A 14,946-nucleotide genomic window follows, 5' to 3' on the forward strand; every position below is an offset into this window, starting at 1 on the left:
GTCCCTATAAGAGGGAGGCAGGAAGGTGGCAGTGAGACCAGATGTGATGATAGAAGCAGAGATTAGAGAGATGCAGGGGCCACAAGCCAAGGAATGCAGGTGGCCCCTAGAAGTTAAACAAGGTAAGAAAATAGATTATTCCTCAGAGCCTCTAGAAGCAACAGCCCAGGTAACACCTTGACCTTAGTCCAGTGAAACTTGTTTTGGACTTCTGAACTTCAAACTGTAAGATGATAAATTTAGGTTGTTTAAAGGCGCTAAGTTTACAGTAATTTGTTACAGCTATAGGAAACTAACTCAGCTAAGTACCACATTCATACCTACCTCCAGGGTTCTTGTAAGTAAGAACTAAATAACTTTATATATAAAGTTATAGTACATATATATTATATCTATATAGTTTATATATATATAAAAAAGTGACTGTATATAATATATATATATACACACAAAAACCCTGGAGGTAGGTATGAAGACCCCTTAGCATTATACCTGATACAGAGAAAGGGCTCAGGGGCTGTTGAGTATCCCTGTTGGTGCTACCACATTCACATCCCCGGCCTCTTCACAATCCCTTCCAACTTGGTCTTTAATTGTCTGTCTGCATCTCTGCCTGCTTCTCCAGATAGTGAGCAATTTGAGGGCAGGCACACAGTGTTATATTAGTCTTGGTATCGTCAATACCAGCCACTTAACAAATGCTCAAAAAATGTTGAATGAATAAGTGAATGAATGAATGCTGGCATTTGTCCATACACAGTGTGGCTTTAATCATACAAATTCGACAACCATGGGACCAAGCTTTAGAATCCAAACCCCAGAAGCGATCTCTGGAAATAGTTGGGTCCTGCAGGGCGGACAGGTGGATGGAGGATACCAATCACCCACCTAGGCTTGTCTCGGAATTTCCAAGTGGCTTCTCCTTGCTGACACTGCAAGAAGCTGAGGTTTCTCTTTTTCGAGACAGGATCTGGCTCTGTCACACTAGCTGGAGTGCAGTAGCGCAATCTTGGCTCACTACAACCTCTGCCTCCCAGGCTCAAGCCATCTTCTCACCCCAGCCTCCTGAGTAGCTGGGACCACAGGCGCACAACACCACACCTGGCTAATTTTTGTATTTTTTGTAGAGACAGGGTTTCACCATGTTGCCCAGGCTAATCTCAAATTCCTGAGCTCAAGCAATCCACCCGCCTTGGCCTCTCAAATTTTTGAGATTACGGGCGTGAGCCACGGTGCCTGACTCGAGAAGCTGAGGGTCGTACCCAGAGAGATGGTTGCCAACCTCTGGACCCAGGTTCCCACACGTGGCTGCTGCCTCCAGGTCAGAGGTAGTGCCTGGGAAGTCAGCACATGTGGTCAGCAGATTTGGGCATGCATCACAGTGGTGAGGAAGTAGATGATCGGCATCCAGTGGCCTTTACTATGTGCCAGATATGTGCCTTGTGTAGTGTAAAGTGCTTTACATCATTTTTTCATTTCATGCTCAAGTGTCTGTTATTCTTCCCATTTACCAGGGAAGAAACTGAAGCTTAGATAGGTTATGCAATTTGTCCAAAGTCATACAGCTTGCAAATCCCCATGCTGCTTGCCTCAAGAGCCTGTTCTTATCACCACCACCCTCCAACTGCCTATCAAGCTGTCATGTCCTCAGATTTGTATTGTCTCTTCTATAGAAGCTGGATGGGACCTCAGGACAGACAGCTTGGTATATTTATTTTTGCCCCCTCTAAAGTCATTCAGCAAACATTTATCAAGCCTCGTCTGGGTCAGGATCTGCTCTGGGCATTGGATTCGGAGAGGTGACCCAAGCAGAGGGACAGGCCCTGAACAATTGCAGCACAGTGCTACATCCTGAAATAGTGGGACATATGAGGCCATGGAAGACCAGATGAAGGCATCGATATCTGATGGGCTTCAGAAATAAAGCTCCCTCAGGAATAGCCAAACACATGGCAAGGGGTACCCTTTGAAAGAAGGAATTCCAAGCCAAGGGAACATCATAAGCAAAGGCCCAGAGGAAAGAAAGTGGGACACTCAGGAAAGCACAGATCACTGGGGGTGGCTGAAAGGTAGTGGTGACAGAGGAATGAAGCTGGAGCATAAGCACGGCCATATGTAGACCACAGTACTGAGGATGCATTTGAGCCTGAGGGCAACAGGATGCTACAGAAAGGATTTAAGCAAGAGAAGGGTTTGGTTGAATTGTACAATCTTCTTAAAATAATAACACCAATATCTATCATGTATCCAGTTCTTGTTATGTCTCAGCTACTCTTCTAAGCAACCTACATGGATTAATTAACTTAATCATCACTACAGCACCATTGCTGTCATATAACATCTCCAGTTTACAAACGAGAAAACTCCAGCACAGAGAGGTTGAGTAACTTGCCCAACATCACACAGCTAGTAAGTGACAGAAATGAGATTTTGAACCCAGATCATCCGGCTCTAGATCTGAGGTACTCACTCTGGCTGAACTGCTCTCCTGGGACACAAGGTTTAGATGTGGCTGTGTGATACCGGAACCCAGCATAGGGCAAAGCGAAGAGGAATTGTCCAGGAATTCTGGGCGAGGCTGCCCAGCAAGTGGGCCTGGCTCAAGGAGATAGAATCTGCTCTTCAGGCTGCTGTGGGCCCAAGGCAGCTGGATGACTACTCACAGCCCTGCCTCCCTTGGACTTGGGCCTCCAGGACTGGCTGATGCTTCAGGAGCTCCCCTCTGCCCCATAGCCCACCCTCCCACAGTGCTGCTGTGAGTTCTTGGGCATTGCCTTATCATCTTCCCAGATTTCTTTGGGGTTTTTCCCAGCTCTAATTTTCTGAAAGGTCTTCCGCTTTGCTGCAGATCCTATCTCCCTGTGTGTTTCCCATTAGCAAAGCGATTAGCACTCATCCATTTACATAAGCACAGAGGCCCCCCAGACCCAAGCGAGCCACGGCCTCTCCTTGGCTGGAAAGGAGTTCCCCTGGCAAAACCTGTCCAAATACCTTCTCAGCAGCCACTTTTCTTCTCTAGGTGCCTCAGTTTCTTTATCGTAAAGTGAGGATGATGATATCACATATTTACAGGCTGTTGCGATGAATACCTGTATAAGCATAAGCAATGTGTATTCAATGTAGTACTATACATACGGGGGCTATAACTATTATTGAAGTTATTACTGCCATCCAATCATCATAGTTAAAGAAAGACAGGTAAACTGAACATCCAATTCTGTCATAAATATTCTCTTTTTTAAAGAAATTAATAATGCTTTTTTGACAAATAGAAGTACATATATTTAGGGTTTATGACGTGGTGTTTTGATGTACATTGTACACTGTAAAATGATTATCACAATCAAGCTAACTAACATATCTATCCCTCACATAGTTACCATGTTTTTGTTGTGTGTGCTGAGCACTTTAAGATCTACTCCTTAGCAAACTTCAAGTAGAAGTATTATTAACTATAGTTATCATGTTGTACAATAAATCTCTTGAACTTATTCTTCCTATCAAACTGAAATGTTGTGCCCTTTGATCAAAGTCTCCACAACATCCCCTCCCGCCCACCCGAGGCGCTGGTAACCACCATTCTACTCTCTGCTTCTATGAGTTCAACTTTTTTAGATTCTATGCATGAGTGACATCATACAGTGTCTGCCTTTCTGTGCCTGGTTTATTTCATTTAGCACAATGTCCTCCAGGTTCATCCTCATTGTCACAACGGCAAGATTTCCTTCTTTTTAAAGGCTGAATAGTATTTTGTTGTATGTGCACATGTTTGTGTGTACGCGTGTGTGTATACACATCTTCTTGATCCATTAATCTGTTCACAGACACTTGGATTATTTCCACATCTTGGCTATTGTGAATAATGCTGCCGTGAACATGGACGTGCAAAGGTCTCTTCAACCTTAGACCCAAAAGTTAGATTGCTGGGTCTGTCACAGACATTCTGAACAGCAAAAAGGAACAAACCCACATCAAGAATCACTAACTCCTGGCAGGCAGTGAGGGAGGAGCTTTCATGACATTTCATGATGCTCTCTCATCTAATTCTCTCAAATTCTCTATGAGGTAAGAATTGTCCCCATTTTACAGATGAGAAAACTGAAGTGTGGTGATGTGAGGTCAGCTGACCAAGGTCATCTACCTTGTAAGTGGCTTTGAACCCAGGTCTACTTGGCTGCACAAGCCTGGGCTCACTCTGCTGGACCATGCTCCCCCTACCCACCAGGCCACCTCTGAAATGAGGCAAAACCCATGCGCCCTTGTGGAGCTGCCACTGACCCCAGTCATAAGACTCATAAGACAGACTGGCAGGAAGTATTCTTGTGCAAAATAACACAAATAAGAGCCAGCATTTGTTCGACTATTACTAGATGTCAGCATTCTCATGAATTTAATCCTCACAACAACCCTATAAAGTAGGTTATCCCCATTTTATGGATGAGGAAACGGAGGCACAGAGAAGTAGAGTGACTTGCTTAAGGTCCTACAACTAATAAATGGCAGAGGCAGGATTTGAACCTGAGTAGTCTGGCTCTAGACCTTATGCCCTTAACCTTAACATCTACACACAATACTGGAGATGCTGAGGGGCGAGACATGCCCCTAACATACTCACACACACACACACATACTACAACCTCAGTGTCCCCACTGTACCTGTTCTGGCCCAGCCCCACCTTCTACTATAGTGTATCCATGATGTCCCTGGATAGAATACCTGGGGGAAAGGTACATGCCCTACATGCCCAGGTTCCCATGCACCAGGTTCCAAGGCACCCACTTTGGAGTGAGCCACCCCGTGATGCATAGGAGGTCAGCAGCCTCAGGCCCACTTCCCTACCAGACCTTGCTGTCATTTTAATGTCACAGGCCTCTGATTGTGCTCACAATATGAGGACTTGCGACTGTTTCCCTGGGCCCTCGCCATGGTCCACAGGTTACCTTTAGCAGGGGCTCAGTGGTCCTGGCTGAGGGGCTGGGGAAGTGGCTCTGTGTATATGAGCATAACCCTCTCTGCCACCCAGCAAGCTTGCACCCCCAGCTTCTCAGTGGGCTTTGAGGAGAGAAAAGCACTCCAGCCCTCTCCACATCCTCGTTTCCCCCATGGTTCCTGGGTGTCTAGGCCCTGCTTCTCTTCTAGAGATAAACTGGGGGAGATTCTGCCAACCCTTCTGGTGACCCAGCAGGCCCAGGAAATGCCCAGCACTTTAACCATCAAGTGTCCAAACCTCAGAGCCATTCACTCCCATCCTCAGCATCCCAGGATCCAACTCGTCCCCAACTCTGGGGATCACCTGGGAACACCAACAACAGAGGCCTTTGCAGATAACAAAGCCTTTCAAAGATTCTACTTCCAGTGGCTTGACTGACAGAAACAAACAACCGACTGGCCTATAGACAAAGGCTGCATCTATACAAGCAGCTCAATTTTGGAAGAAAGGGAATGAGTCTGCTGGTGTGAACACACCGCCTGCCAGGAAAAGAAGCTACTGAGTGCCGAGCACATTGGACCAGGCCTCCATCATCTAATTTGTTCCCTGGGTCAATGCCTACTGGACAAAGAAGCCAATGAACTAAACTCAACACGAGACCAGAATCTTGGTGTATGCATTCTGTCACTGGCTTTCTACAGGACCTTAAGAGAAGACTTCTTCCCTGAGCCCCTATAAAATGAGGCTTTGGCCTCTGCACCCTCCTACAACTGAATGATGTTGATTTCAAGGGCTCTGGTCCAGCACGATTCTGCTCTTATCAACTCCAGATTATTGGTAAAACACTCACTAATGACCAGATATGATCACAGAAGGTGTTTCCACTCACCCCCCTTGCCTTATTCCAGTTTGCCCACACCTCGTCCCTTTTGGTAAGAGAAAACAAAGAGGCCAGACGCTGGGATAGGCTTAGAGAAGATTCTCAGGACATCTTGGATCTGCCAGAGGGCAGACCTCTTGGCTGGAAGCCCCAGCCCTTGAGCCAAGCAATTGTCCCCTTAATTAAAGACATACCCCGGACTATGGAGAGAGCCAGTGGGGACTGACTCATTTACACTTGGACCATGAGCCAGGCTGTGCTAAGGGGTCTGCTCTCTGGCTCAGAGGAGGAGGTGGACCTTTTTATGGAAATGACTTGAGATTTTCCTCTTTCAGGAAAAACAATCTTTTTTTTTCTTGGAGTAAATAAAATATCTCAGCCAAGATAGAGGTTCTGCCATAAACTCCAAACCAAGAAGTCCAAGTCTCATTGCAGGAACCTTCCCTGGGGGTTTCCCTCCTCGGTGGGGTTATTGGCTATGGGACAATGGGACATAAAGGGACAGAATTGCTCAGGTAAGGCTGTAGCTCCCATAACCTAAAGTCCATGAGATGCTCCGGAAAATGGTGGGTCCAGATGGATAGGGACCACCCCTTCTTGTTTTTTTGTTTGTTTGTTTGTTTTTGTTTTTGTTTTTGTTTTTTTTTGAGACCGAGTCTCACACTGTCACCCGGGCTGGAGTGTGATGGCGCAATCTCAGCTCACTGCAACCTCTGCCTCCAAGGTTCAAGCAGCTCTCTTGCCTCAGCCTCCCGAGTAGCTGGGATTACAGTTGCCCGCCAACACGCCTGGCTAATTTTTTTGTATTTTTAGTAGAGACGGGGTTTCAGTATGTTGGCCAGGCTGGTCTCAAACTCCTGACCTCGTGATCTGCCTGCCTCAGCCTCCCAAAGTGCTGGGATTACAGGCACGAGCCACCATGCCAGGCCCAGAGCCACCCCCTCTTAAGGTCCACCTGACTCAGACACCCCCCACTGCTTCAGCTACATGGTGTCCTGCTCCCTGCCAAATCTCCATCTCTAGTCTAGAGAGGCTCAGAGACAGCTTCAAACTCCAGCCTCCCAGGATGCACCCCTGTCCCCACCTCCCCTGCCACCTATTGTTCCACAATCATGGACCTCTTCAGGCTTCTTTACTGCCCTGTCAATCACCCCAGCCAGAAACCCAACTCCTTCCTCTCTCTTACACCCCGCACCAATTGGTCCACCAATCCTGTCAATGCAAATTCCAATGAGCTGCCAAGTCCATCCATGCCATCACCTCTGTAGCACTGCCTTGCCTGGTCACTACAATCCGCCCTTCACAGGGCAGCCAGGATCTAAGCCCAAGTCTGACCATCTCTCCCTTCTTTAGTCACCCGTGCCTCCTCCCCACAGCCCACAGAAAGGAGAGGAAGTTGGCTCCGTGGCTGGACCAGCCACTGGGGGCAGTCCACATCTCCGACACACACCATGTGTCCCCTGATAACGCCTTCTGCTCTGTGTCTACCCCATTCTCTGCCAATCCCCGGCTTTGTGCCTCTCCATATGCTGTTCCCTCAGCCAGGAATGCCTTGCCCCCACCTGCCTTTCAAGATTCAACTCGGGGCATTGCCTCCTTCAGGAGAGCATCCTGATGCCCAGGTTGGGGCAGACCTTCCCCAGCGTGTTCCAGCGCAGCCCAGGGTGACTCTGTTGGGGCCCTCATCTTGCCCTCATCTCACTATGTATTTTGCCGTGTGTCTGATCCCTCAGGGTCTCCCCAGAGCTTAGTAAGAGCCTGGCACATAGTGGGTACTCAGAAAAGGTGGGTTTAACTAAGCTGAACATTTTCAGGGAAAAATAAGGAAAAGCCGAAGGAGTTGGTAGGTTTATATGTTGAGTCAAGAAATGCCCAGTGAGCTCTGTGTGCCAGGCTCTGCACCATGAATATAGAAATCAGTCACTTCTATAGAATTATGGAGTAGAAGCAAGAGTGATGAAATGACCCAGTACCTGGCAAAGTGCCAGAAACAGACTAAGTATTCAAAAACAACATGAATGAATTAATAAGTGGAGTACTAGAGGTAAACTCCAGTTGCCTTTACCCTGATGAACCACTAACCATCTAAGAGTGGCCAATTTTTAATTTCTTTATTAAAAAGTCATGATTGGAAACTCCGCCACCCGCCATTCTTCTTGACTATAATTTATTCTCTTGACATGAAAGATAGCCTTTCTGTGTAACCAGAATCCCTCCTGCCCTCTTGGATGCTCAATTCATCTTGTTCTTTCTGGGCACGGGACATTCCTCCCTGTCCAGCTGCCTGCTCCCTCACCTCCTTGCTCCACACAGCTGGATTCCTGTACTTGCTAGGAGGGCCATGAAGAAGGCTTGGCTGCCGTCTCTTCCTGTAGGTATCCTCATGGGACTCAGTTAGGGTAGCAATGAGCCTACCTCAGCTTTCCTGGCCCCACTTTCCCACAGGGAGCCCCCATTCTGACAGGAGAGACACAAGCCAGCCCCACCCCTAAGAAGGGGGGGGTGGTAGGAAACCCCAGTCCCTCCCACTCACTGCAGAAGCAAGGGCTGTAGCTGTAGTCACAAATAGAGATGATGGGCCTTGCAGGAGGAGGGAGGGTGAGATGGGTGGGGGAGGGCCCCTGCTTATTGTGTTCCAAATGACCCAGACAAGAGGCTTGCCAAGGGCTCCTTCCCACTGAAAGAAGCAATCAGGAGAACCACATGCATATTTGCATAACATTTGCATTCAATTTGCTTCTGATTTACATATGTCCCTAGCCAAGGCCCATCTTCTTGGGCAGTTCTCTAGGTAAACATGTACCTCCTGTCCCAGAAAGCACCAGCCTTGTCTCAGCACTTCTCAAGGCTCCTCTCTTAGCCTGCCTAGGTCATCGAGGGCATGGGGTGCGGGCTGGATTCCCAAAGAGCAAGCATGCCAGGCTGGCCAGGTCCTGCAGGACACACAGCTATGGAGACAGCCCAGGAAGAGATGGAAGCAGAAGAGAGATACCTGTCAGTCTCTACATGCTACCTGTTCCCACTCTCCTTTACCATCTGCCCTTCAATAAAGCACAGGAACAATTAGAACAGGAAGCGGGAAACTGACTGAGGTGGAGAAAGCAAGGAAGACTTTATGAAGCAAGTGCTTGAGCAAAGTTTTCAAGAAGGAATGGGATGTGAATAGGTAAATGGGGACCACAGTGTTGAGAAAGAGGTCATTCATCCACAGCATGATTTAACTATTCATTCAATAAATTAGATAAGTAGGTAGATAGATGATTGATAGATAGATAGATAGATAGATAGATAGATAGATAGATGCCAGGTGTCTTGGCTCACACCTGTAATCCCAACACTTTGGGAGCCTTAGGTGGGAGGATCAATTCAGGTCAGGAGTTCAAGACCAACCTAGGCAACACAGCGAGACCCCATTTATACAAAAAATAAAATAAAATAAATAAAAAACGTAAAAGATAGATAATAAGTGATTGATAGATAATAGACACATAGGTTACACTGACAGATGATAAATGATTGATAGATAATGGTTACATAGATTACATAGATAGATAGATGACAGATGATAAATAATTGAGAGAGAGAGAGAGAGATGGATAGACGCTACTGCTAGCCCAGCTCTGTGCTGGGTGCCAGAGATGCAGTGATGGGTTAAGTGTGCTCCCTTCAGCCAATAAGATGGATGAGCAGCAATTAATTAAAATTCAGCGTGGCGAGTGCTATGCAAGAGAGAGGTACATATTGTTGTGGGAGCCCAGAGGAGGGAACTATTAATTCAGCTGGGAAAGGGGACACAGAAAGATGTGAAAGAGACAGTGTCACAAGAGTGGCATGTGAACTGAATGTCCTGAAGAATAAAAAGAAGGTTGGTGAACAGGAGAAGGTACAAGGAAGAGCGCTCCAGGTAGAGGAAATGGTCTGAGACGAGGCATAGAGGTATGGGTGAAATACAAAAGGGCCAGGCAGAAAGGGAGAACTCAAGTCCGAGACAATAAGACTAAAGAAAACCAAGCCAAGGGAGACCCTAGTAGAAGGACAACTGCAGAGTCTGGAAAACCCTCTGAGCTTTAAAAAAAAAAAAAAAAAAAAAAAAAAAAAAAATTTAAGTGGTTATAGATGCTTTGTAGAAGGTACCTACAGTGTCAAATGGATGGTTATAAATTGGAAGGTAAGGAGATTGGGAAGGCCACTCAGAGAAATTGGGTAGCTGAGATAAAGAAATGCCATGAATGATTCCTTGTCTGATATTGGGGAAAAAGAAAAAAAAAAGAAATGCCATGAAAAGGAAATCATGAAGGATGGATGGATGGATGGATGGATGAAAAATTAGGTTCATTATCTGGTTTATCATTGTTATAAATATTGGGTGAATTGAATCAGTGAGTGGGTGATTGCTGGTGGGTGGATTAGCATATGCAATGGAAGAAAGGAAGAAAGGGAGGGAGGAAAGGAGGGAAGCAGGCAGGAAGGCAGGTAGGCTGACTGAGAAGCTGAATGTACATGAATGATGACCTTGGTGTGGGAGAGGAACCTGCTCATCTATAAGGAGATCCAGGAAAAGACCTCCAGATTGATAAAGAAGACAATTTCTCACCTTGAGGGAGATACGGAGATGCTATTAATAATAGTAATAGTAATGATGAACATATACTTTTGAAGATAACTCTTAAAATGTACAAAAAAAATGACTACATACTTGTTTTATTCCAGTGAAAATTGTTATTGTTATTGTTTTGGGTTTTTTTGAGATGAAGTTTCACTCCTGTTGCCCAGGCTGGAGTGTAATGGCACTGTCTCAGCTCACTGCAACCTCCACCTCCCGGGTTGAAGCAATTCTCCTGACTCAGCCTTCCAAGTAGCTAGGATTACAGGCGCCCACCACCACACCTGGCTAATTTTTGTATTTTTAGTAGAGATCGGGTTTCACCATGTTGGCCAGGCTGGTCTCTAACTCCTGACCTCAGGTGATCCACCCGCCTCGGCCTCCCAAAGTGCTGGCATTACAGGCATGAGCCACTGCATCCAGCCATTTCAGTGAAAATTAAAAAGATGTGAAATTCAGGTTTGACACCCCGTACCCACCTGAGTTGGAAATCGTACATATGTAGTGACAAGATTTTCCTACCTGACATTCAGCACACCTGCTAACTCCCGCTCTGGGGAATAGAGTGACAACAGAGTGGAGCATATGACAGAGGTATTGTCCTGAAGAACCTGGGAGCTGTGGTGGCTGTCAGCATGACTCCAGTCACCACCAACAATGATGGCAGAGGTCTAACCCACAGGCACCCACTGGGTCAGGAGGTAGGCAGGGAGAGGAAGGAGTGTGGTGAGTGGGAAGGGTATATGAAAGGAAAAGTGTGGGCACACATGCACCCTACACAAAGGCCACACAAAGGTGCCAATCCAGGAAAGCTTGACATGACCAGAGCTTGGCAGAGGAAATCAGGGAAGCTTCCTGGAGGAGGTGAGAACTAGGCTTAGGTGAAGGATAGTGTCTTTGCTAAGACAGGGATACCAGAGGAGGAGCAGTTTGGTGGATGGGAGAAGTAGAAGAGGCCAAAGGGACACAGAGTTGGGAAATTGTGGATTCAGTTAGCCCCCTTCTTTCCATCTATTACTCCGTCTAAAAACCTCCCCATCCTTGGAGTTTTAAGGGACAACTCTGGAAAAACAAGCCCACAGCTCCACCCACATGTCTCCTGCTAGCGCTCAAATATCTTTCTGCCTGTCCTGGGCCAGCTCAGCCACCTTCCCCCTCCCCTGTTCCCGCGTTCCCCAGCTGTCATAACTGGAAAAGATTTCTGCCTCCTCTATCCAGAAGAAACAAGGTTAGCTGTGTGACCTTAGTCAAGTCAGAAACTTATCCGGTATTCAATTCCTTTGCCTCTAAAACAAATTTAATAATCCCAGAGGTTTTAATGAGAAGGAAATAAAATGCAAACTGTCACCTGTTGTACATTCATTAAAGGTAAACCAACACGATGACATTAAGCTGATTTTTTATGTCCTTCTTTTTGCTCATAGTCACTTTTAACATTTTTACAATGAATAAGAATTACTTATTTAATAAGGTGGGAAAGCAAAAATTTGAAAATATAAATTATACTTAGGGATTGAGAAAAGTTAGCATTTTAAAATTATAAGGGACATTTCCTGTATAGTTATTTCTTGTGAGGATTCTTAACTATAGGTATTGTTATCATCACTAACTATGGATTATTATTCTCATCTTACAGATGAGGAAATTGAGGCTCAGGAATACTAAGTAACTTGCCCAAACACGTGTAGCCAGTAACTGATGCTGTCAGCACTTAAATCTTTTGTCTCCAACTCTAGTGGCCTTTACATTATAGGACAAACATGCTTTTGTGTGAAATCTTCCCAATGTTGACTGTGCTTCCATCTAATTTTTTAATTATCATATGTGTCCAATTGTCACAGATCTAAATATATATACAGTAAAACTTCAGCTATCTAGAAAGTTTGATTAATGTATTATTCCAAATACCTAAGCTTTTGGATGACTACAGACTTAAGTATCAATTTTAATCATTCTTGGCCAGGCACAGTGGCTCACGCCTGTAATCCCAGCACTTTGGGAGGCCGAGGCAGGCGGATCACGAGGTCAGGAGATCGAGACCATCCTGGCTAACACAGTGAAACCCCGTCTCTACTAAAAAATACAAAAAATTAGCCGGGCATGGTGGTGGTCGCCTGTAGTCCCAGCTACTCAGGAGGCTGAGGCAGGAGAATGGCGTGAACCCGGGAGGTGGAGCTTGCAGTGAGCCGAGATTGAGCCACTGCACTCCAGCCTGGGCGACAGAGCGAGACTCTGTCAAAAAAAAAAAAAAAAAAAAAAATTAATCATTCTTAGAAATTGTTCTTTAAAAATATGATGCTCTTTCTCTAACTTTTTAATCAGGATATACAGAAAGCAGTTTATCCATTTCTTAATGCCTAGGGGCATCCATTCTAGTCCCAGCTCAGCCTGAGTGCATGCAGCCTCATCATATCCCTTCTTTCTCAAACTTCCATTTTCTCAATAATAATAATTAATAATAATACCTTTTATTGTGCAGTCACCACATGCATTGTTCTAAGCAAGTATTACTTCCATTTTCTCAATAATAATAATTAATAATAATAATACCTTTTATTACACAGTTACCACGTGCATTGTTCCAAGCAAGCATTAGCTCATGTAACTGTCCTAACCCCTGGCAGGTAGATGTTGTTACTCTGGCTTTGTAGACAAAGCAAGGGAGGCACTGAGAGGTTAAATGGCTTGCTCAAGATCACAGAGCTGGCAGGCTGTGGAGCCAGGACTTGAACCCAGGCTGTGCAGCTCTGGCAGTGGGACCAGGTGCTTCTAGCTCTGGCATCCAGGGCCTCGTCTTCCAACCCTGAAGAGGAGTCTAGTGGGCACAGATCCCTACCCCCAGAGTAGCCAAGGCTCTGCAGAAAGAAAGCACACACCCTCCTCCAGAAACTCCATAGAGCCTTCCACAGGCCATAGCAGATGCTTCGTGGAAATTCTTCTTTCTTTTTTTCCCCAGCTCCTAATGGTTGCCGCAGCTTAGAAAACTCAAAGATCCTCAGCCCTTCCCTGTCTGCCCTCCAGCCCTGCCAGTTCTGAACTTTATACCTTCAGCTTTTTTCTGGCTCTTGACAAGTGGAAAAAAAATCATTCTTAGGATTGGTGTGCATGTGTGTGTGTGTGTGTCCTTATTCATAGAAAAAAAAAGATATTTGAGGCCCCTCCCCCAACTCCCAGTTTCATAACACCGGAAGAGACAAGGAGCTGGACAGAAACTCCAGGAGGTGGCCACAGACTCCTGCCCACCCACCCCCATCCAACCATGGGCCACACAGCAAATCCTCTGTGGCCCAATCCTTTCCCTTTCCTTTCTGCAGGGAATTACTGTTGTGGCCTCAACTCCAACCTGGAGAATGTTGCATTCCTGCCCGCCTTCCAGCCTCATCGCCCACAACTCCCTGGCACAAACCCTTTTTTCCAGACAAACCAGGCTCCTCATTGATCTCAACACATGTTTCATGCTTTCCTACCTCTGTGCTTTTGCCCACATGACTTCTTCTCCAGGAATGCCCTCCCTTCTCCTCTTCCTTTCTCCAAATCCTACCATCCTTCAAGGCTCTGCTGGAGACAAACACCTGACTGAGAACTTACTATGTGGTTGTAGATTCTGGAGATACAGGGGTGAGTGGATAGGGTCCCTGCTCTCAAAATAGTAATTAAAAAGCAATTACCCAATTGCAAGGAGTCCAAAGCCTTCCCTGTTACCCCTTTGCTCACTTTCCCTCTGCCTGAGTGCCTGCTCCATCACTTCCTACAGTGCCTGCACAGAGCGGCGCTCAGTAACCATCCATCTCTCCCTTCCACTACCATCTCCACTTGGGAAATTCTCTTAAATCTTTACATCCTTCAACCAATGCCCATCTCCTTCAGAGAACCTTCCATAATCCCCTTGTCCTCTAAACTACCCCTCATTGGGCTAGGTGGGCTTCTCTGTGGGCAGCCCTGTGCTGAATCTCATTATTTCACTTTCCACAGTGGGTGTCATCACCAACCCCACAGCCTCAGGGCCTCTGACCTGCAACTTTCCTTCCACTTGTCCCAGTGTGCCATACAAGGACCATCATGTCTGATGTGTGCCATGCCACAGCAAATCTGGGGGCACTTCAGTGGACCGCCATGATGTGTACAGGGTACTTCTGATGTAAAAGCCTGCTGGTCTGGAAAGTCTCAGTGTTAACTGCACAGATGTAGATGTTTGTGTTGAGCAGTGTCATTCTTATGGTTAAAGCCAGATCATTTTTAACTTTATTTTGCTCAAAATTACTATATCGGATCGTCCTTTGATATTGTTTTAGTAGTTGTTGAATGGGTTGCTTGACAGACAAAACATGGCATGGCAAACAGGTACAGCTTCAACCAACAAAATTCATCTCTCCATCTACTGCCCCAAAAATTGTTCAGGAATTGGAACAATGAAAAGTCTTCATTAATGACTATTGGTCAAAAATAATCTGGTAAGATACAGAAACTCAGCGTGGAAAGGGGCTAAATCAGTGTAAGGTGGTGTTCTTTGTAGAGTACATTTAAAAGGAAGT

The sequence above is a fragment of the Pongo pygmaeus genome, chromosome 1, assembly GCF_028885625.2.
Source record: "Pongo pygmaeus isolate AG05252 chromosome 1, NHGRI_mPonPyg2-v2.0_pri, whole genome shotgun sequence".
Lineage (NCBI taxonomy): Eukaryota > Metazoa > Chordata > Mammalia > Primates > Hominidae > Pongo > Pongo pygmaeus.